Source organism: Scyliorhinus canicula, chromosome 22, assembly GCF_902713615.1.
Source record: "Scyliorhinus canicula chromosome 22, sScyCan1.1, whole genome shotgun sequence".
In the NCBI taxonomy this organism is placed as follows: domain Eukaryota; kingdom Metazoa; phylum Chordata; class Chondrichthyes; order Carcharhiniformes; family Scyliorhinidae; genus Scyliorhinus; species Scyliorhinus canicula.
Window position 1 is genome coordinate 2055141 of NC_052167.1, and position 23224 is coordinate 2078364.

Below are 23224 nucleotides of genomic sequence, written 5' to 3' on the forward strand. Positions count from 1 at the left end.
TCCAACTCCAACGGAGATGAGGCTTCTGTGATTCAGTACTCGTCGAATTTCTCAGTGTAACCAGAGTTCAGTTGTGGACTCATGCACCCTGCACAGCCCATGTGGAATCATGACCTTTCTGTTATCTCCAGGCAACCTCCTTCATTCTTCCTGTGCCTAACTCCATTTTCTCTTACACCTGTATGAGACCTTGTTCTTCTCCCTAAATATGCTCCCCTTACTTCTCTTCTCAAGGCAATAGGGTACAACTCTCTCGTAATTCACTTGAGTCGTCATTGCGTGTGCCTCGATAGTGAGTCCATGGGCTATTTGACCAACAAATCATCACAGGCAAAAACAAATCTTTCCATTGCTCTCCTCCAGCTGTCGCCAGTTCTGCATCTCCTACATCATGTTCTCCACGATCGGTAGTCGTGTCTTCAACCGACTAGATCCCAAACTCTGGAATTCTCTCCCTAAACCTCTCAGCTACTCTCTCCTCCTGTAAGATGCACCTTCACTCAATCTCTTGGCCAAACCTTTTGTCACTTGCCCTAATAGCTCCTTTTTTTGTCCGATGATGTTTCTGTGAAGCACTTTGTTTGAGGCGTTGTATAAATCAAGTTGTCCCTCATCAGCTCATCAGACACAGATGAGGAGCAACATCCTGACTGATTCCCCTTGAGCCCAGCAGCACCAAGTCCCAATAGTATCCCCATGTGAAGGAAGCCAGCTGTAAATACATAGTTTTAAGACTGAAAATAGTGATTCTCTTAGGAAGTAGGGATTAAAAATTAAAAGCGGAGTTTATCTACTGGACAAAGATTCGGAAGCTTATGAACATGCCTGGGCATAACTATGTTCAAGGACAGTAACATCCGTTGGCATGGCGTATGGTATATCCTCGAACACAAGGCAGTCCCTAAAAAAACAGGAACTGAAGTCTACAATCACCTCAGCGTAGCATTGATAAGTTGTAAAACATCACAATCGGACAATGGATAAACTTAATGATGCCTCTAAGTTACAGATCAGCTGAATCTTGGAAACTGAGCCCAGCAAAAAAGTGGTCATAGAATCATAGAATTTCCAGTGCAGAAGGAGGCCATTCGGCCCATCGAGTCTGCACCGGCTCTTACAAAGAGCACCCTACTCACGCCCAGTATCCCCCACTTAACATTTTTGGACACTAAGGGCAATTTAGCATGGCCAATCCACCTAACCCGCACATCTTTGGACTGTGGGAGGAAACCGGAACACATGGAGGAAACCCACGCAGACATGGGGAGAACGTGCAGACTCCGCACAGACAGCGACCCAGCGGGGTATTGAACTTGGGACCCTGGAGCTGTGAAGCAATTGTGCTAGCCACTTGTGCTACTGTGCTGCGCCTCTCAGTATCCTGCTTGTTTGAAGGATGTTGACTAAAATCAAGGAGATTAACTAAAATAAAGAATGTTTCCCAGCATGTGTGCTCAACATGCTTCCTGCTGACTCAATTCTTTTATGGTATGAATATTGGAACCACACAGCAGGCTATTTTGATTTGTTGGATTTACTCCAGCATCTCTCAAGACAAAGATATGGCCAATGTAGTGAAACGATGATAGTTTTCCTCTTAATTGGGATGCAGGTATCTTGCTAGATTTTGTAGCTTTCTACCTCAAATGACTACTTTGAATATTGATGGAGATCTTAAAAATCACCCTGTAGCATTATTGAAACTTAAGACTTGGATTCTCAAATAGTAACAAGATTATACTTTCTTTCCTTAGAACTTTCAATGTCGCGATTACCATCAAACGTAAATTACTTTTCAGTTCTTTAAGAAAGTTTTATATAATTTGGAAAATATATTGTCTCATACAGTCTTCTGTGTCCAAACTTGAAAACCCATCTCAGTACACACTTCACTGGAAAGGTGCATTGTTGAGGAGAGATGCCAGGACCATTCTAATATCCGGGATGCTATAATCTAACTAAAACATTGTTCACCTGCCAATAATGTTATCGAGCTACAAGCTTGTCCATTGGGTGTCTGCTTGAATTTATGGTCACTATGATAAGGAAGGATAAAGAGGGTCCCTTTGGCCCATCCAATTCACCCTTCCATAGAATCCTATGATCTCTTTAACACATCAGTCATAGATGCTTGGATACAACTCCAGACCTTTTACCATCACTTCCATGGGCAGAACCCGTTCTAAGTGTTGAACACACAATGTTGAGCTCACTGACCCCTGGCCTGGATATGTTGCTTTCCACTTTCAATTGTCAGTTAGGATGACAGAGGGTTGCCCTGATGTTATCAACTCAACTTTTAAAAAATCAGAGACAAAAGTGACCCCTCTTAAAGGTGCACAAGTGGGAAGAAGGTATGTCATAAAAACCAAGGGAAATTTGTCAAATTAAGTCAGAATGTTTTCTAAGTGTGTACTACGCTCTCCAGCCACTCTGGCGCCCACATTTCATGGTCAGCCTCCTGACAGGCTTTGTGTGCTGGTTCTCAAGTTCCTGCAATGGACAGAGACGTCTGCAAAGATAGGCAGGCAGCCCCTCCAGCTGTCTCAAACTGAGTCTTGTGGGCGGCCATCTTGGTCACACCTGACCATCTCCAACTTGTTGCTGAGTCAAAGTTTAAAGGCAGCCTGGGGGAGGCCGAGGTGTGACTATTACCTGAACTCAAGTCTCAGTGGAACATCATCAACCTTAAGCATTAACGCTGTTCCCCCTCTCCCTCCATCCATCCATCCATCCATCCATTCCTCCCTCCCTCCCTCCCTCTCTCTCTTCCCCCTTCCTCTATCTCTATCCCCTCTAGGGGCTGGTTTAGCTCACCGGGCTAAATCACTGGCTTTGAACGCAGACCAAGGCAGGCCAGCAGCACGGTTCGATTCCTGTACCAGCCTCCCCGGACAGGCGCCGGAATGTGGCGACTAGGGGCTTTTCACAGTAACTTCATTGAAGCCCACTCGTGACAATAAGCGATTTTCATTTCATTTCTCCACAGGAGCTGCCTGACCTGCTGAGTGTTTCCAGCACGTTGTGTTTATATTTCGCCTGAACTCAGTTGGATCTTAGCCTTGCTGAGTGGCTGTTATTCTGAGAATAAACTATTTGTCCCCCCCCCCTCCCCCTCCCTTGATTAGATCGATACTCCCCTGTGATTGTTTCCAGGTGTCCGTCTTCCACAACATAAATCATCCAAATACCTCCTTTCAATCATTACTCTGTGATTGTTTCTACATCTCCCCTATTCCCTCCTGAACACACGCGCGCTGAATTCTATATTTAGCTTTTCAACTGTTTAGCAATAAGTGCTGTAGGCTAGTTAACAATTCTCGCTGTGGCAGCAGGCTGCTACTTAGTGCAGCTTTGAAAAGAAACGAGATGGAACCAGTTCACAAAACTGGCCGAGTGAAGCCGTTTAGTGGCGTTTTGACTGAATGCCTGAGTGTGTGTCGCCTTTATTTTTTGCCCTGGGTGCTCCTGAGTTTTACATTGCTGCAGACAGCTCTTGTGCGGGGGCTTCTCAGATGGTACAGTCCTTATCCCAGCTCACCCTCCCACGTCTATTAAATAGAGTCCTCCTCCTGCTCAGCCCGGAGAGCCCCCCCCCCCCCCCCCATCCCCTCCACATACACACACTTTCCAATTCAGAGCTGTCAGCAGCACAGCTCGCTGGAATCAGCATAGACCAGCGCTCCATCCCGGAATGTCTCAGCGCGATCTGCCAGGGTCTTCTCGGGGATTTCCCGGAGCCTAGCAGTAGCTGCCGATGCACAGCTGTCACTGGACCGCAGACAGGTAAATGAGCTCAGCTTGTGAATTCCGCTCCAGCCAGAGGCATTGACAGAGGCGGCTTCAGACACTGTGATAATGTGGCTTAAGTACAGCGAGCGAGCGAGTGAGTGAGTGAGAAACTGTAGGCACAGCAAAGGGATTTCAATGACATGCCTCCAAAATAGACGGTAAAGAAAAACTGTTCTGTCCACTCACAATAATTTGAATAGCTATTCAGAGATTATCTCATCAATAAATTAACATAATATCTCTCCCATTTCTTCCTTCCAACAGTTGTGTTATATAATTTTTGGGGGTTAAATGCTCTATATTTAAAGCTAAGTAGACATCTCCTGTTGTTACTGTTGAATACCTTTGTGCAACTCATCAGCTCCCATCTCCGCCTCCTCCCCCTATATCTCCAGTAAAAAGAAACCAACGATCTCCAATTCTACCCTTCCCAACACAAGAACGCTGAGCGAGACCCCTCTCTCCCCCCCCCCCCCCCCCCCCCCCCCACCCCCATAAAAGGAAAGACAGACTTGCATTGATGTAGCACCTCTCATGATTTCGGGACATCCCAAATTGTTTTTGTTACAACCCGGCCGAGGCCAAGGGACCTGCAACCACAGTGTCCCGATGGCCTCACCTGAGTACGGTCTACCTAGGTGAGGGGAGGGGGAATCATTCCCTTAAACCAGGGGCCTCTGGGACATAAATACCCCAGTGCCCAAGTGTGGGCCGGGTATGGGAGACCGTTTCCCATCCCACCCCCTTTAACCAGGGGCCTCTGGGACATAAATACCCCAGTGCCCAAGTGTGGACCGGGCACGGGAGTCCGTTCGGGGAGGTGTAAAATAATAGGTGTCCAAAATTGGAGTTTTCTTACAGTCATCGCTTCTGAGTGGTCGCTTGCCTAGGATCTTACAATTTTATCGTCAATGAAGTACTTTGAAGTACAGTTGCTGTTGTAATGTAGGAAGGATGTATCAATAACTGCGGAGGGGCCCTGCTTGAGGCTGGTCTGCAATGATGTTCACCGTGAAGTGTATGTGTTTGGATCTTGCTCGGCCGTTTGATCAGAGAGCTTGCCCACGTGTATGGCTGCATTTTTCGCCCATACTGCCACCTGGTTGCACACGATGATTGGGAGCCAGGTGGTCCAAAATGACACATGGGCACAAAGCACGCCCGGCCCCTTTTTGGTGATGATGAGCAGTTCAACTTTTGATGAATACATTGAAGTTTAATGGTGGGGAAATGTCATTGGATGGACTTCCCATCGTTAACACCGCTGATAAGGTGGAGATAGGAAAGTTGTCCCCGTCAGCGGATAGTGCAATTAAGGACTCGGGGACACGGATTGAGATTCGGGGAATGCGAGGAAGAATATTTTTAATGCAATGAATGGTAATGGCCTTGGGCCCACTGCATCCGAGGGTGGCGGAAGCAGAGGCCACAAACGATTTCAGAAGGACATCGAATGGGCACTGAGGGCAATTAACTTGCAGGGCTGGTAGAATAGGGGGCAGCACGGTAGCATTGTGGATAGCACAATCGCTTCACAGCTCCAGGGTCCCAGGTTCGATTCCGGCTTGGGTCACTGTCTGTGCGGAGTCTGCACATCCTCTCCGTGTGTGCGTGGGTTTCCTCCGGGTGCTCCGGTTTCCTCCCACAGTGCAAAGATGTGCAGGTTGGGTGGATTGGCCATGATAAATTGCCCTTAGTGTCCAAAATTGCCCTTAGTGTTGGGTGGGGTTACTGGGTTATGGGGATAGGATGGAGGTGTTAACCTTGGGTAGGGTGCTCTTTCCAGGAGCCGGTGCAGACTCAATGGGCCGAATGGCCTCCTTCTGCACTGTAAACTCTATGATCAGGGTTTGTCCTGTTCCGAAGTGCTGTCTATTGGCAGGGAAGGTATGAATTGAACCACATAATAGCTACAATGCAGAAGGTGGCCATTCGGCCCATCAAGTCTGTACTGACCTTATGAAAGAGCAGCCTACCTAGGCCCACTCCCCTGCCCTAATCTCGTAGCCCCACCTAACCTGCACATCTTTAACCGGAGGAAACCCACACAGACACAGGGAGAACGTGCAGACTCCACGCAGTGACCCGAGGTCGCATTTGAACCTGCGTACTGGCATTATGAGGCAGCAGTGCCAACCACTGCACCACCGTGCCTCCCATTTCTGCCTCTGATCCTATATTGATTCCAGTGTTGGTATCGGTTAACCAGGAAAGGTTGACATAGTCTGGGACGGGCGGGATGGGAGGGAAGCACCAGATTGAAGAAAAAACCTCTTGGATTTCTCCAACTATCAAAAACATTTTGACATAGCGAGGGGTCCGGGTCTGGAATGCGCTGCCTGAGTGTGCGGGGGGGGGGGGGGGGGGGGGGGGGTTGGACTGCTTCGATTGTGGCGTTCAATAGAGAACTGGGTCATCATCTGAGGAAGAAGGGTTACGGGGTGAAGGCAGGGCCATGGCAGGAGGTGAACTACCCATTCAGAGAGCTGACGGGCACAATGGACTGAAGAGGCTCCTTTCGCGCTGTAACAGTCCGGTGATTCTGTTGTTTACTTCCACCTCCAGGAAGCATGTGACATTGCCCACGCAGAACACTGATTAAAGTAAAATCTCTGGGACCTGGGAGAGGGTGGGCAATATTGTCAGTTTCCAGGAGATGCAGTGCTGTGTAAGTGGGTGGAGGTCACCCTCTGCTGCTCTCCTCATCATCACCCTTCATACCTGCGGAGAACAAGAATTATAAAGGGGGATTTTCAAGCATGATTAGAGCAGCTTCAGTTTCAAATCTGGAGGAAGAGGTTTCAGTCGATCTCAGTGCTTACTGGTACTACATGGGATTGATGAGATGATTCCAGAACATTCAGTCATTGTATTTCAGGACAGTCAGACCAGGAGCGAACATTTCTGATAAATAAAATTTGCATTTATAAAGTGTCGTTCCTGACCAGGGGATGTCTCCAAGCGCTTTACAACCGGTGAAGCACTTTCGAAGTGGAGTCACAATTGGCACATGCTCAAATTGGCTGCTGTGCCTTCCCACTTTACGATGCTTTAATAGTACCTCAGTGCCTGCAAAGTTCTTTGGGACAATGTGAGACAGTGGAAGGCGCTAAACCATCCAGTGGACGTGCTTCACCGCGAACCCCTGACATCCGAACTCGTCAGCAATAGGTGGGCGATGTTCAAATCCACAGTGCAGACTGCACCAAGGCAGTCAACGACGCCAAGGATCATCAATCGTGCATTCTCGAGACAGGTGACTTTAAGAAATTGTCTGGCATTATCATCAGATCGCCACGGGCAACCGGGTCTCAGGTTCCGCAGAACAAGTATGCCTCGCAGAAATCTGCAGATAAATGCGATCACACAGGTGTTGTCTTTCGACTGAGGGACACCTGGGGCACACCTGCTCTCACCACCTGATGGATGAAGCCATGTGAAATGATGAGGTTATTCATTCCAAGGTAGATTTAAGGGCAGGACAAATATTGCTTCCCCTTTCGCCCTGAGTTCTAACCCCCAGAGCTCTTTCCACTTCTTCTGGCTTCCCACGAGTTTGCCCAGGTGTACTTCCAACTCCATCAAGCTGGGATTTTTTTTCAAATGGCTCGGATGGTTAACAACTTGGGTGGCGACAAAGAGCAGGCAGGAAGTGATGAGGCCCCAGGATGCAACCTAAGCTGACATTATTGTCGAGAAGATCGGCCTGTGATTGGGGTCCTCTTGCAAAAGCAACAAAATAATCACTGCTTCCTACTTAATTAGAGGCTTGCTCCTTTGAAGGATGTTTGTGAACACTGATTGCACTGTGTATTATTTCCACTCATTAGGCGGTTCAAATCAACAGCAAGGAAAGTGCAAGCGGCCTCTGAACTGATGCACCTCATTAGTGGGAGAGTATTAACTTGGATCACTTGGCCAGGAGGCTCGCCTGACACCCAGGTCACCATGAAGTGTGTTGGTGTTTCTCCACTTCAGGAGGCATTTTCACACCCTTACAGGGCATGGTCAATCAGTCAAAGGTTGCCACCCTCCTAACGTCAGCCAACATTTTGAATAGGTTATTGTCGTGGAGTTGGCGACATACATTACGCCGCGATTAATTGCATATCTGAAGCAATGTATCACATTGTGTAACATTGCACTGGTGTTACGCTATATAACATGGTCTATGTTGACCTGGAATGGGTTGTCTTGCCAATCGTTGATTGAACATTTGCCATTGACCACGTTGAGTGACAACAATACAGTGGCTTCCACAGTGCCCTTGTGATTCAGAAAGGTATTGTGGAGTGCTGTGTCGATAGTCTGGAGAGCACCGTGATGAGCTAGGACCGAAGTTAGGACGAGGTATTAACGGCACAGAAACAGGGCCTTCAACACAAATGGCTCATGCTGGTCTTTACACTCCACATGAACCTCTTCCCAATCTCACTCTCATCAGGATTGATGTATTTCACCCTCATGTGAACACAAGAGTACAGGAGCATAAGAAATAGGAGGAGTAGTAACTCATTCGGCCCACAAGCCTGCCCAGTTATTGATTGGGGCCTGAACCCCAATTTCCTGCATGCCCCCAAAATCTCTGACCCCCCAATTCGGCCAAAACAAGAAGATAAGTAAATGTTAAACACTTTGAAGAATGTATGTTCCTGTGTGCTCATCTAACTTCCCCTTACATACATCCTATGCTATTCCTTTTTTTATTCTTTCGTGGAATATGACCATCGATGGCAAGACCAACGGTTATTGTCCATCCCTCATTGCCCTTGAGAAGGTGGGGGTGAGCTTCCTTCTTGGATTGCACCAGTCCATGTGGTGTAGGTACACCTCTTAGGAGGGAGTTCCAGGATTTTGACACAGCGACGGAGAAGGAACGGCCGATACCTTTCCAAATCGGGATGGTGTGTGGTTTGGAGGGGAACTTACAGGTGGAGGGAAGAGTTCAGTGTCATTGTAGGTTGGGGAAGCAAAGTTTAAGCAGGGTTATGTTTCCCACTTCTTTGTAGTCGAATGGTTGGAGATCCAGGCCAGCGATACAAGGGTACAACAATAATTTGCCTTTCTATGGTGCTTTTAATGCAGAAAAATATTCACAAGTCACTTCAGGGAGGCATAACGGGGCAATTGGCGAGTGCGGAGCATAAATACCGGCATTGACCAGTTACAATGAATGGCCAGCTGTAAATTCAGTGTAATTCAATGTGAAATAGATACTGAATCAAAAGAGGAGATAGAAAATGGGGTCAAACATTTTGTTCAAAAGTGTGGGTTTTAAGGAGAGTCTTATATAGGAAACGGAGCTGGAGAGGCTGAAATGGTTTAGGGGAGCACAGTGTCCAGCTGACTGAAGACAAAATGGCCAATAGTGAGGTGAAGCCTGGGGGAGTGGGTGTATAGGGGGTGGAAAATCAGAGTTCTTGGGTGCCATGCACCTGCTGCCTTTGACCTTCTAGGTGGTAGAGATCTTCTAAAGGAACATTGATGAGTTGATGCAATGCAACGCATTCACCCTCAATGACTTATTGTGGTAGCGGGTCCCCCATCTTCACCAGCCTCTGAGTAACAAGGTTGCTCCCGAATTCCCCATTGGATGTATTAGCGACTGTCCTTTGTTCTGCTACCTGGTTTTGGTCCAGCCCGTGAGTTTAAAAAGAAAGAAAATCGCTTACTGTCATGAGTAGGCTTCAATGAAGTTACTGTGAAAAGCCCCTAGTCGCCACATTCCGGCGCCTGTTCGGGGAGGCTGGTACGGGAATCGAACCGTGCTGCTGGCCTGCCTTGGTCTGCTTTCAAAGCCAGCGATATAGTCCTGTGCTACAGACCGTCACACTGATCAAAAGCAAGATTGGGTAATACAATCATTAAATTAATTTATTGTGCTGGACATTATTTATGCTCCCTGTAACGGAAAAATAACTTTAAAAAAGTAATGAGCGGGATCTACAAGCCACATTGGGCCTGAAAATCAGTGTGGCACAACGCTACCGGTATATGCCAGGAAGTCCCGCTTCTAGGATCTACCTGGCTCCCAATGCATTGTGAGATCTAACACGGTCATGCGACACAACGCGATGTGAATCCTGCCCATTGTGGGCGGGATCACTTTCTTGAAAATCTGCATATCAGAGTGAGACAGCTAGTCTCACTTTAATGTGTGTTTGCGAGATCCAACCAAGACACGGGATCTAACCCCCTTGCCTTGGAGATCTTGGGTGGTCCACAAATGGGGATCAAATGGAACAGCACTTGAGGGGGTCTCCCAGGGGATTAGTGGCTCCCTCAGCTGCATGCCCTCTGCTCAGGGTGGTGTCCTGACAATGCTGGTGCCACCTGGGCTCCCTGGTAGTGCTAACTGGATGACGGAATGGCACTGCCTAGGTGCCAAGCTATGCACAGCGATGATCAGGCAGGAGGGGGGTTTGCCCTGCGTGGGAGTGGGGGTGGTGCAGTGGGGGTCTGGGACCCCCCGATAGTGAGTTGGGGCTTGGCGGGGGGGGGGGGGGTTTCAGGGGTCACGTCGGGGGCTCGCTACCACTGCACTGAGCAGAGCTCCGCAGAGCTGAAAACGGGGCTAAGTGCGGCCTTGTCAGGGAGTTCCTCGCTGAGGCCCCCGATGTACCTATCTGCGCTTTCAATAGCCGGGTATTTCTCCTGCTCCGACCACCAGGAAACACCTGACTAATCTCGCGCTACGGGACTCTGTCCTCATTCGAATAGATAGTGCCCCATGTATTTTAGTCAGGCACATTTGTCTGATGATTTGCAGTGTACATTTGGCAGTGGACAGTTTTTGGGAAGAGGTGCAGAGTTCATGCCCTCTGACTGATTAGTGTAGCCCAAGTCTCCCTCAGGTATTGAGTGAATGTTTTCTTTATTTTTTTCGTGCGATGAGGGCACTGACAAGGCCCAGCATTTGTTGCCCATCTCTAATTGCCCTTGAACTGTGTGGTTTGCTCGGCCATCTCACATTTCTGTGGGTCTGGAGTCACATGTAGGCCAGACCAGGTAAGGCCGGCAGATTTCCCTCCCCAAAGGAAATAAGTGAACCAGATGGGTTTTTATGACAATCGGCGATAGTTTCAGGGTCGCCGCACTCGTCCTCTTTCCCAGATTTATTAATTAAATTTAAATTCCACCAGCTGCCGTGGTGGGATTTGAACCCTTGTCTCCAGAGCATCAGACTGGGCCTCTGAATTACTAGTCTAGTTACCATGACCACAGCGGCACCATCACTTCCCCCACCGCAATCTCCCCCCACCACCCCAGATGTTTCAATTATTTCACTGCAGGCTCATTGTCTCACAGTTGGGTTGAAAACGACATTGTCGTGCTGCTGGAAGTTACATTCTGGAACAAGCTGCCTCCACAGGCAATCTCCATGATGTTGCAATGACAGTGGCCGGCGGTAACATCTTAATATTCTTTTTAATTGTCAACCAATTATCATTGATCTCACGGGAAGGGCTTCCAGTGGAATCTGTCTGACAATTAGCTTGTCACCTTGTTTATTCAGAGTTAGCTTCTGAAAGCAGCCCCACATTGAATGGCAGAAGCTCTGGTGCAACTTGAGGGGATCTCCCAGGGGATTGGTGGCCCCCTCAGCTGATCACTTTGTCCCAATCCAACCTTTAAAAGTTTTCGAAACAAAATTGTTCCTGGAAGACCTGAGGAAAGTTTTGAGGTGACGTTGATGGCTATGGAACTCTGTACTCAGTGGCCAACTCTGATAGAACATATTCATTAACCTCCCAGTGTAACCCAGTTAAAGAGCCTTTATTTCCCTTCTCCAATATTGTTGTAACCAAGAAATGAAAGTGTTCCTAGAGACTGGAATAAAACACAGACCGTTATATTTTATTGCCCCGATGCCCCGCCTCGCTCACAGCAGAGTCCGACTGCTCCTTAATCCCTTGGCCACCCTGGCGAGGTGGCAACACTAGTCTGAGCTGTCAGTGAGACATTTTCTCCTGGTCCTTCTGAGCTCCTGAGGTTGAAGATGCTGGCCCCAGATCCCTCAGGTCACGAGCCAGTCACAGACAAGGGTCATCCAAGAGGACAATTTTTTTTTAATGGCAGGATGTTTTTCTGGACGCCACCACGACCCATCTCTCACTCCTTTCGTTTGCCACCTTCAAGTCTTCAGATTTAAAATTTCTACCCGTGTCTAAAAAATTTTTTAAAAATTAATTTATGCATCGCTGGCTAGGCCAGCATTTATTGCCCACCCCTAGTTGCTCTTCAGAAGGTGGTGGTGAGTTGCCTTCTTGAACCACTGCAGTCCTGTTGTGTAGGTACACCCACTGTGCTGTTAGGGAGGGAGTTCCAGGTTTTGTCTCAGCGACAGCAAAGTTTGGAGATATACTTCCAAGTCAGGGTGGTGAGTGACTTGGAGGGGAACCTCCAGGTGGCGGGGTTCCCAGGTATCTGCTGCTCTTGTCCTTCTAGATGGTAGTGGTCGTGGGTTTGCAAGGTGCTGTCTAAGGAACCTTGGTGAGTTACTGCAGTGCATCCTGTAGATGGTACACACAGCTGTCACTGTGCGTCAGTGGTGAAGGGAGCGGATATTTGTGGTAGAGGTACTAATCAAGCGGGCTGCTTTGTCCTGGATGGTGTTGAGTTTCTTGAGCTGCACTCATGCAGGCAAGTGAGGAGGTTTGAATGTTAGTGGAAGGGGGAGCAAGCAAGTGAGCTGCTTTGTCCTGGATGGCGTTGAGCTTCTTTAGTGTTGTTGAAGCTGCACTCATCCAGGAAAGTGGAGAGTATTCCGTTACACTCCTGACTTGTGCCTTTTAGATGGTGGACAGGCTTTTGGGGAGGGTCAGGAGGCGAGTTACTCAACGTAGGATTCTTAGCCTTTGACCTGCCCTGGTAGCCACAGTATTAATATGGCTTGTCTAGTTCAGTTTCTGATCAACGTAACCCCCAGGATGTTGATTGTGGGGAATTCGGTGATGGTAACGCCATTGAATGTCAAGGGGCGATGGTTAGATCCTCTCTTGTAGGAGATGGTCATTGCCTGGAATTATCACTCTCTATTTCTGTATCTTCCTTCAGCTCTAGAACTCCCACCACAAGGACTCTCTGATTTTCCACCCCCAAACGCCCACTTCCCCAGGTTTTGCCTCACCATTAGCCATTTTGCCTTCAGCCAGCTGGACCCTACGCCTTGAAATTCTCCCCTAAACTCTCTCAGTCTCTCCAACTCCCTTTCCTACGTTAAGACCCACCTTAAAATCCACATTTTTGAACAAATGTTTGACCATTCCATTTTCTATTTCCTCTTTTGGTACAGGATCCATTTCACATTGGATTACGCTGCATTTACAGCTGGTCATTCATTGTAACTGGTCCGTGCCGGCATTTATGTTCCACACTCGCCAATTGTCCCACGACGCCTCTCTGACGTGCCTTGGGATTATTTTTCTGCATTGAAGATGCCAAATAATTACAAATTGTTGTTGCATCTCTGGTGATCACCAACCATTGGATCACAAAGAAGTAGAAAGTATAGTCCTGCTTAAACTTTGCCCTCAACCCTACAATGTCACTGAACTCTTCTCTCGACCTCCATTCTCAATGAGTTCCAGAGAGGAAGCAGCCAACGAGCTGCAATATGCATTAGCTCCTTTTAATCTGTTCATGTTACAGGCACTCAAATAGCATGATGAGCCAATTAGCCCCTTCCATTACCTGACCCCCATCTGGCTGAGCTAAGGTTACAGCTTGCACAAATCCCCCAGGGTGAGGAAATCCATCTCCGGTAAGCCCCATCCACACACAGTAAGTAATATTTCTATGCCTGCTTGGAGATGTTTATCTGAAGGACAGTTTGAGGCACTGCACCTTCCCTCACTTCTTTTCAAGATTCTTATAAACATACGACAAGAGGCTTATTTAATCTGCAGGGATTCCGTCACCATACAAATTTAATTAATATATTGTTAACAGCAAAGTGAGTTTCCAGGTCCCATAACAGAGATACTGTCCTTTAAATGAGCAGTTAACCTGAGGCGGTGTCTGCTTTTGTGCTTGATGTAGGAGGGACAGGATTTCTTTTAACAAGGAGGTAAATACTTCAGCGCGAGCACGCAATCCAAAAAGGCACAATGTAATTTGTATCTTCTTTGGAATAAATGTGTATAATAATGCAATGCATTGAAACTACCTAAGGAAACTACCTAGGGGCAGCAGGGTAGCATGGTGGTTAGCATAAATGCTTCACAGCTCCAGGGTCCCAGGTTCGATTCCCGGCTGGGTCACTGTCTGTGTGGAGTCTGCACGTCCTCCCCCTGTGTGCGTGGGTTTCCTCCGGGTGCTCCGGTTTCCTCCCACAGTCCAAAGATGTGCGGGTTAGGTGGGTTGGCCATGCTAAATTGCCCGTAGTGTCCTAATTAAAGTAAGGTTAAGGGGGGGTTGTTGGGTTACGGGTATAGGGTGGATACGTGGGTTTGAGTAGGGTGATCATGGCTCGGCACAACATTGAGGGCCGAAGGGCCTGTTCTGTGCTGTACTGTTCTATGTCTATGTCTATGAACATAGGCTGGATGTTGGATAGTTCATCATTTCTCAGGGAGTTGTCAACCTTTTGAAATGTGTTGTGACTTGTGTTCATTTTCTGAACACCTTCAGTACACGGCTGTACCTGCACTTGGGTGGAGGCTGGGATCACGTCTTATAAAAGGTAAGCCTGAGTATTGTCAATGTGATCTCCCGTACTGCTCAACGGAGTCGGAGAGGAATTCTCTCGACTCTTCCCTTCCTTTTCTGCCTCTGGATTTTCTTTTTCTGTTCTGTTTTCCCTCAACCTGGGAGATTAACGTGGATCCTGGAAAGAGGGACCAGGGGTTAGGTGGAGGTGGAGGCAGCATGGGGGGGGGGGGGGGGGGGGGAGAGATGTGAGGCTCATAGAAAGAGGGAGAGAGATGGAGGCTCGATAGGTCTTTGGATCTAACTATCAAACCTCATAATCAGGTCTATTGCCTGCTATTGTCCGCTTGGATCTATATGTCTCTTTTGGGGCTGGTTTAGCACAGGGCTAAATCGCTGGCTTTGAAAGCAGACCAAGGCAGGCCAGCAGCACAGTTCAATTCCTGTAACAGCCTCCCCGAACAGGCGCCGGAATGTGGCGACTAGGGTCTTTTCACAGTAACTTCATTTGAAGCCTACTTGTGACAATAAGCGATTTTCATTTCTTTTCATTTGTGGGGATCATGAATTTGGATTCAATTTGAATTTGATTTGGTTTATGAAGCAAGCAAGGTGTGTTGTTCTCTGCCTTTCTCTATCCGCATGGCTTTGATGTGTAGTGTTGATCAGAGATCAACGAGTCTTGCAAACCAACAAAACTATTTTATTAAACGCTACCAACTGGATTCGACACTTATCCCTAAGAAAGAAACAGTTGATTGATGATACATAAACTATACTCACGATACACAATCTCTATCTAACTCACTAATATAATAAATTACTCTCTCTTGCTCTCTCACTAACTTCAGTCCTTCTAGCTCAGCTCCTGCTACCAACCTTCTGTCCCACAATGCTCAGCATCATCCCTTATATACTGCTGCGACTGGCTCCCACTAGTGGCTCTCTATGTACAATTTATTAACCCTTACTTTACTGGCCTGTATATTCATACCACACACGGAGATGGATTAAGGGCTTGAGTTTTGATTTTTTTTGACAATGCTAGATCTTTTGGCGAATACCTACAGTTGCTACTGAACACTTGAATCCCATGGATATCCATTCTGCTCAAAGCATTGTCAACAGGTCATGGATTAGATTTACCCAGCACTGCTGGGTGTATTACGAGCGAACTTGGCATTTTGAATCTGAGGCGGACTTTAATGGGGCGAGTTGGGCTTTTGCTGTTCATTTATTCTGTACCGCTGTCACGTCCTGGCCATTTGTAATAGCTCACTCCATCTCTCAGCGGCTTCAATGGACGGTGGTGATTGTTTTGAGGCAACTGTAGCATTCATCTTTCCACGGATGTGCTTTTGGTTGAGGTGCTTAAGGGGGTTGAAGTAAAGGACCGGGGGGCACCCGGAGCACTGTCTGCTTGTCCCGTCCGTTCGTACAACACCGCTGCAGCAGGCAGACACGGTGTAAAACCTCCACTGAGGGACAATGCCTCTGTCATGACTAGCAGCAGACCAAAAGGAATTGCCCACATCAAGTGGAAGAATCCAAACCGAGTGTCTGTGAAAATGGATGCTGAGGTCAGGGAGGGAGAAATGGGAAGAATGCAAAACGGGGTCAACAAAATTGGTGGTTAGGATGTTTTAAAGGCAGTTTTTTCAGGGGGGAAGTAAAGGATTGAAGCAGATAAAAGCTCTGCCAAGAAAAGGGAGTGAATTTATCCAGAAAATTGGAGCGAGGGGAACAGAGTATGAGGGAAGGGGTTAAGGTCGGATGAATTTTGAGGTAAATCATAGCGAGTTTTATAAGTGAGACCAAGGGTTTTAAATCTAGTGCATTGGGAAAAAGGGGCTCATCTAGATTTTTCAATTGAGGATAGGGTTGAGGACAACTGTGTTCGGGCCAGGGGCAACGGAAGTGAACGTCCATTCCAAAACATATCACCTGAATCTTATCTAAACCTTATTCCCACTGAGTTAAGCTTTTGTCCCTTTGCTTATCCTGAGGCTGCTGGAGTTCATTTGTGTGCACAGTTTAGCATTTGATGCGAGACTCAGCTTATAGCATTTGACACTGCATCTAGTTAGATTGCAGTGGGGTCCGCTGGGCACATGAGAACTGCTCCTTCAAGGTTGCAACCAGGTCATTGATAGATTGGTCGGTGCTGAGTAAGAGTGGTGGTGACGGGGAGAATCTGTCACCTGCAGCACTTGACTCTGAGTGAATTAGACAGAGTGGCAGAGTGGAACTGAGTCTCTCGCCTTCAGTGCAAGCCTCTGGGAAGGCCCAAGAGGACGCAACATTGTGGCAAATGCTATTTCTGCTCCCTCCCAAAGCACACACCGTCACAGAGAATGGCTGGAATGAAGAACCTGTTGTAATGCTCTTTGATTGGGCCAATGTGAAATCTCGATATTGCTGTGCGAACAAAGAACATTGGACTTTGTTTTAGAATCATAGGATTTACAGTGCGGAAGGAGGCCATTCGGCCCATCGAGTCTGCACCGGCCCTTGGAAAGGGCACCCTACCCATGACCACACCACCACCCTATCCCCATAACCCAATTATCCCACCCAACCTTTTTGGACAATAATTAGCAATTTAGCATGGCCAATCCACCTCACCTGCCCATCTTTGGACTGTGGGAGGAAACCGGAGCACCCGGAGGAAACCCATGCAGACAAGAGGAGACAAGAGGGTTCAGACGCCCAACAGAGAGTGACCCAAGCCGGGAATCGAACCTGGGACCCTGGAGCTGTGAAGCAATTGTGCTAACCACTGTGCTACCATGCTGCCCCAACAAAGTTGTTTATTACTCACACTCCACTAACGCATCACTAAAATGTCTAAGATGGGCAGCACGGTAGCATTGTGGATAGGACAATTGCTTCACAGCTCCAGGGTCCCAAGTTCGATTCTGGTTTGGGTCACTGTCTGCGGAGTCTGCACATCCTCCCCCTGTGTGCGTGGGTTTCCTCCGGGTGCTCCGGTTTCCTCCCACAGTCCAAAGATGTGCAGGTTAGGTGGATTGGTCATGATAAATTGCCCTTAGTGTCCAAAATTGCCCTTAGTGTTGGGTGGGGTTACTGGGTTATGGGGATAGGGTGGAGGTGTTGACCTTGGGTAGGGTGCTCTTTCCAGGAGCCGGTGCAGACTCGATAGGCCGAATGGCCTCCTTCTGCACTGTAAATTTTATGAAACTCTATGAACACAGTTGGAAATAAATGTCTAACACTAACTTGCACTAAGCTACAACAGAGCTGCTCCAATATACGACTGATTTCAACGCCTCCTGAAGGAACACATGGTGGATCCGGGTCCTGGGACTCCATACCCGCCCCACCTGCTGGTCGGATGCTAGAACTACAACAGTAAAACATACAACTTATATTACACAAGCGGATCATAGATCACAGAATTTACAGTGAGGATGAACTGTTCATATTGTATACAGAGGATAGTCTGCCTATCATCACACTCGCTACCTACCGTTCAGGCGAACAGCAGAGACGTATGTGATGGGAATCTGGATAAGCACATGACAAGGAATAGAGGGATAAGTTGGTGGGGTTAGATGAAAGTGGGTGAGAGGAAGCCCTTGAGGAGCATAACCCCCAGAATAGAGCAGTTGGGCCGAATGTTTCTATCCTGTGCGGTAAAAGAGCCAACGTAATGATAGCCCAAATAGTGGCAGAGGTCCTATTCCTTCCCCAGCCCCTCCCCCCGCCCCCCCCGGATCCGAAATCGGTATGCCCAGCAGAAAACAAGGAGAAATAAGTCCTTCTGCTGACAGTTTTCATTTCCAGTCAGAGAAGATGATGCATAAAAAATGCTTAAAATATTCATGAAATGGAATCTTGCTGGTATTTGGATGTAATGTCAGATTCCGGGTGTCGTAATGAAATGAGCCCGTGTGAGGTGGATATCCTTCTCAGTAAATCACACTGACAAATGATTAAGTGGATAGGCTTTTATGTGGAGGCCAGCAAGCGTGTAACCCTTTACTGTAAATCTTTAGCGCGTATCTACCATACTCTTGTGGTGGAGGTAGTGACGAAAAGCTGGAGGCTGAAGCTCGCATGGTTTTTCTGGGCATTAAAAATAGCCTTGGCCCAACTGCTGATTGCTGCACAGCTTGTCAATCGTCTGCAGGTTTGCCCACTCTGAATTGGAAGCTAGGCTGCTTCATACCAGTGCAATGTTTTCTCTTAAAAGGGGACTCGCAGGTAGCCCTGAGTGCACATGGACCAGCATCCTGATTCTCCAGACCAATCAAAAGAAATAATAATAATAATAACCTTTTATTGTCACAAGTATGAAGTTACTGTGAAAAGCCCCTAGTCGCCACATTCCGGCACCTGTTCGGGTAAGCTGATACGGGAATTGAACCCGTGACTGCTGGCCTTGTTCTGCATCACAAACCAGCCCACTGAGCTATACCAGCAGGAGCAGGCCGTAATTTACAGATATTATTTGAACATAAATTCCAATGGCGTTCATTTGAGACCTTAACTATTTTGGCAATAGGAGGCAGTTTGGTGAAGTAACTCAGGAAATGTTTAATAAGTTGCAGATTAATGCCTACTAAAGACAGGGCGGGACTTGATTAGCGAGCCATGGCTCTTGTTTTCAGGTTCAGCCTTGAGTGCAAGCTGACACCCGGTCTCTGCTCTCTCTCTCTCCGTAACTTCACTTTCCTTTGCGCAGCAGCCAGTTGATCAGTGAAAGTTTCTGCTTATTAACTCATCCCAAGACACAGCCCACAGCGAGATCCATGATATTTTTGCATTTTAATTGGCCTAAGTGATGTGGGTGTCGTTGGTATCGCCAGCTTTTATTGCCTTGAGAAAGTGGTGGTGGGCTGCCTTTGTGAACTACTGCAGTACATTTGGGGCGGGCACATCCACAGGCAGGAGTGTGACCCAGCGACAGCGAAAGAACGTTGATATATTTCCAAGTCAGGATGGTGAGTGTCTTGGAGGAGAACTTGCAGGAGGTGGTGTTCCCAGGTATCTGCTGCTCTTGTCCATCAAAATGGTAGAGGTCATGGATTTGGACGGGGCTGTCGTAGGAGCCTTGGTGAGTTTCTGCAGAGCATCGTGTAGGTGGTGTACACGGCTGTCACTGTGTATCATTGGTGGCCCACTTCTGTCCTATTTCTAATGTCTCTGTGAAACTGGTGTGAGAACATGTTTATGTCAACCATTCCTGGAGTCCCTGCGGTCTGTAGGTGAAGAGGTTGGCCCTGATGTCAGGATTCGGGGTGGCACGGTGGGCGCAGTGGTTAGCACTGCTGCCTCACGGCGCCAAGGACCCGGGTTCGATCCCCGCCCCGGGTCACTGCCCGTGTGGAGTTTGCACATTCTCCCAGTGTCTGCGTGGGTCTCACCCCCACAACCCAAAAAGATGCGCAGGGTAGGTGGATTGGCCACGATAAATTGCCCCTTAATTGGAAAAGAAAATAGATGTCGGGATTGAGTCACAGGGTTCCAGAGTGGGTGATGGGATGTCTGAAATTGCTGCAGCTCTCTCCAGAGGCGTTGCAGCCATTTGCAGAAGCAATGTGCTCCCAACACAGGAGATAGTTGACAGGGGTCTGGCAACTGCTGAAGTACAGAAAAGGCCAGTGGCCTCCAGCACAGTCTAACAAAGCCAACTGCACAGGTTTCCCTTAGACCCTCCAACAAGGCAAGACCCTGCGATAAAGAGTGAGAAAAATATAAGCTACGCTGGTGCCAAATATTGCAAAATGTCCCTTGGCTTTTCACAGGAATATTATTGAATAAAACGTGACCCCCCCCCCCCCCCCCCCCCCCCCGCCCCTACCAAGCCAAGCCTAATAATCAGACACCAGGGCAGGTACCTTTTAAAGGATGAAAAAGGGATTTAGGGAGGGAAATCCACAGTTTAAGATCCAGGCAGCTGAAGACATGGCCACCTGTGATAGAGCGCTGAGAAGCAGAGCTAATTAGCCTCGGTCTGTGCCTGTTTTTAACTCCATTCCTGGGAGATCCCGTGGAGCCTGCCGATGGGACTGTCTGTATCATGATAGACAAAGACTCTCATCTCTCTCGGACAAGTCGGACGGACTGATGGGTATTTTCCTGCCTGTATATTCTTGATCTGAGGCACACAAACGAGACTCATAACATTGAATAATGTAGTGTGAATCTGGTCTATTTATAAAACAAATTATGACAAATCTACATTTATGAAGGTGAGAATGGGCTCATTAATCTCCTGTTTAAGAGCGCAGGGAGCGCAAAGCTAAGCATTTGAACTGAAATTCCCATCATTATGAGGCATTAGCGGCTGCTATAGAACAGAAATCTATTTCTTAAATTCAAACACTTAACTTACTCACTTGTTTGATATATGCCTCACTTAAGTGGAACAAGATGCCTTAACACTGGTTAAATTGGCAATCCGCTGAAAGAGAATTACATGCCCACGGAGACGCCGAGTGCCATTACCTCCCTCTGATCTAATCACCCACCCATTCAACATCGTCAATGTTCTCTCCTGAAGGTGGCAACTCTGAGGGCCACAGGAGCCAGTTACCAGGCGCTCAGCATAATGCTGCCAACTCTCCAGGGTTGCCCTGGAGTGTCCAAGAATCAAAGGCTCGTCTCCTGGACACTACTCCACCCAACGCCCGGGAAAGAAATCGGACTGAGAAATTTCCTTAAAAAATGTTCTTTTGTTCTCATCCGGAAGTTTCTGGCTGTTCGCTGGCAGCAGGATTCTCTGATCCCGCTGACAGCACAACCCCGCCCTTGGGTTTCCCGGCAGCGTGGTGTGGCTTCAATGGGAACTCCCATTGACAGCGGCGGGAACAGATAACAGCGCGCTGCCTCCCACCACAGGGAAACACGTGACTGGGAGGCTAAAGACTCCCACCCCTCATATTCTTTGAATACTGTGGAAGCATGGCCCCTTTAAGAGGGGATCCTTCAAAGGCCACATGAATTGGGCAGGACGGTAGCACAGGGGTTAGCGTTATTGCTTCACAGCACCAGGATCACAGGTTCGATTCCCGGCTTGGGCCACTGTCTGTGCGAAGTCTGCACGTTCTCCCCGTGTCTGCGTGGGTTTCCTCCGGCTGCTCCGGTTTCCTCCCACAAGTCCCGAAAGACGTGCTGTTAGGTGAATTGGACATTCTGAATTCTCCCTCCGTGTACCCGAACAGGCGCCGGAATGTGTCGACTAGGGGCTTTTCACAGTAACTTCATTGCAGTGTCAATGTAAGCCTACTTGTGACAATAAAGATTATTATTAAGAGGCCCAGGACCTATGGGGATGGAACACGTGATCAGCTGCTTAGACGCGGACTTGGCCATTGTGATTTGGTCAGAGTTAGCTTAGGAGTCGAGGGAACAAGACCTGTGCAGCAGTTGTACTGTTCTGTATACAAAGTCCTTCTTAGTTAAATAAATCACTGTTGTGATTTAACATGGCCTTATCGCTTGCCTCGCAATAAAAAACTCCCATTGTTTATTTATTACAAACATTCCATAGTTTAGGGGTGGGGGTTGGCGTTTTGACTGAGTTGCAACAACAGGTCATAAAATGCATCCAACCAGAGTTGGCAATAGTGAAGGTGAACCATGCTTCAGTCATGTGACTGAATAGAGGGAGTGGAGTGGGGGCGGCAACAGAGGGCGCACAAAGAGGGGATGAGGAGGGTAGGGAGGGGGAGGAGGGAGGGTAAGAGGGAGGGGTGGAGGTGGGAATGGTAGGGATGTTTGGAGAGAATAAGGGGAGGAGGGAAAGTGGGGAAGGGGTTTGGGAGGGTAAGAGGATGGGTGAGTGCCGGAGGGAGGAGTGGCATTAGAAAAAGTGGGTGGAGGGGGAGGGGTGATGTGGGGGCAATGTGATGGAGGGAAGACATTTCTGTCAATCAAACAACAGCAGGAGATTGGCGCACATTAAACTGGGGAGGACCAGGAACATAAACCTGACTAGGCAGAGAATCGGGAATGCTGGGAATGTGCAATTCCAAAAATTGCACAGAGGGAAATTGGAGTGTGTGAGGACTGATCACGGTCAGTTCCTGCTAACAGTCACCTCTCTCAAAATACCACTTAGTTCACACTCCACTCTCCTTTGTGCATGTGAATGCAGGAAGAGCAGTCAAGGTGCTGGGCTATTTTTAGGGTTTTCCAATCAGCCGATGCTGTATCTGTTGGCGAATTTGGGCTTCTGTACACCTGCTGTGATAAGAGATCTAAACTGATCAGATGCCCATAAATACTCGATGTGAGAGAGCGGAAGAAGTTTCCAAGTTATATGCACACAGGAATGTTTAATCAGCGCTCCAAGCTGGATTTTATGACTTATACGCACAGTTCCAGGCTCCAGGATTCCTCCTTCAGAATTCTGCTCAGCTCATTGAATTTAAATGGGGCGAGGAACTTGAAGCTGGAAGGTGCCAGGCAGGCAGGAACAGGAAGATGCCAGGCAGGCAGGAACAGGAAGATGCCAGGCAGGCAGGAACAGGAAGATGCCAGGCAGGCAGGAACAGGAAGGTGCCAGGCAGGCAGGAACAGGAAGGTGCCAGGCAGGCAGGAACAGGAAGATGCCAGGCAGGCAGGAACAGGAAGGTGCCAGGCAGGCAGGAACAGGAAGATGCCAGGCAGGCAGGAACAGGAAGGTGCCAGGCAGGCAGGAACAGGAAGGTGCCAGGCAGGCAGGAACAGGAAGGTGCCAGGCTGGCAGGAACAGGAAGGTGCCAGGCAGGCAGGAACAGGAAGGTGCCAGGCAGGCAGGAACAGGAAGATG

At 48.2% G+C, this 23224-nt stretch overlaps 1 protein-coding gene across 2 annotated transcripts in view; it reads left to right on the forward strand.

Annotated features, from left to right (window-relative positions):
• Positions 1-3620: 3620 nt before the first annotated feature.
• Positions 3621-23224, forward strand: part of LOC119956027 (ras-GEF domain-containing family member 1A-like) — a 221331-nt gene continuing 201727 nt past the window's right edge. For both annotated transcript variants that reach the window (XM_038782758.1, XM_038782762.1), the window contains exon 1: positions 3621-3786. The gene's annotated coding sequence lies outside the window, so the exon portion shown is untranslated. The remainder of the gene's footprint in view (positions 3787-23224) is intronic.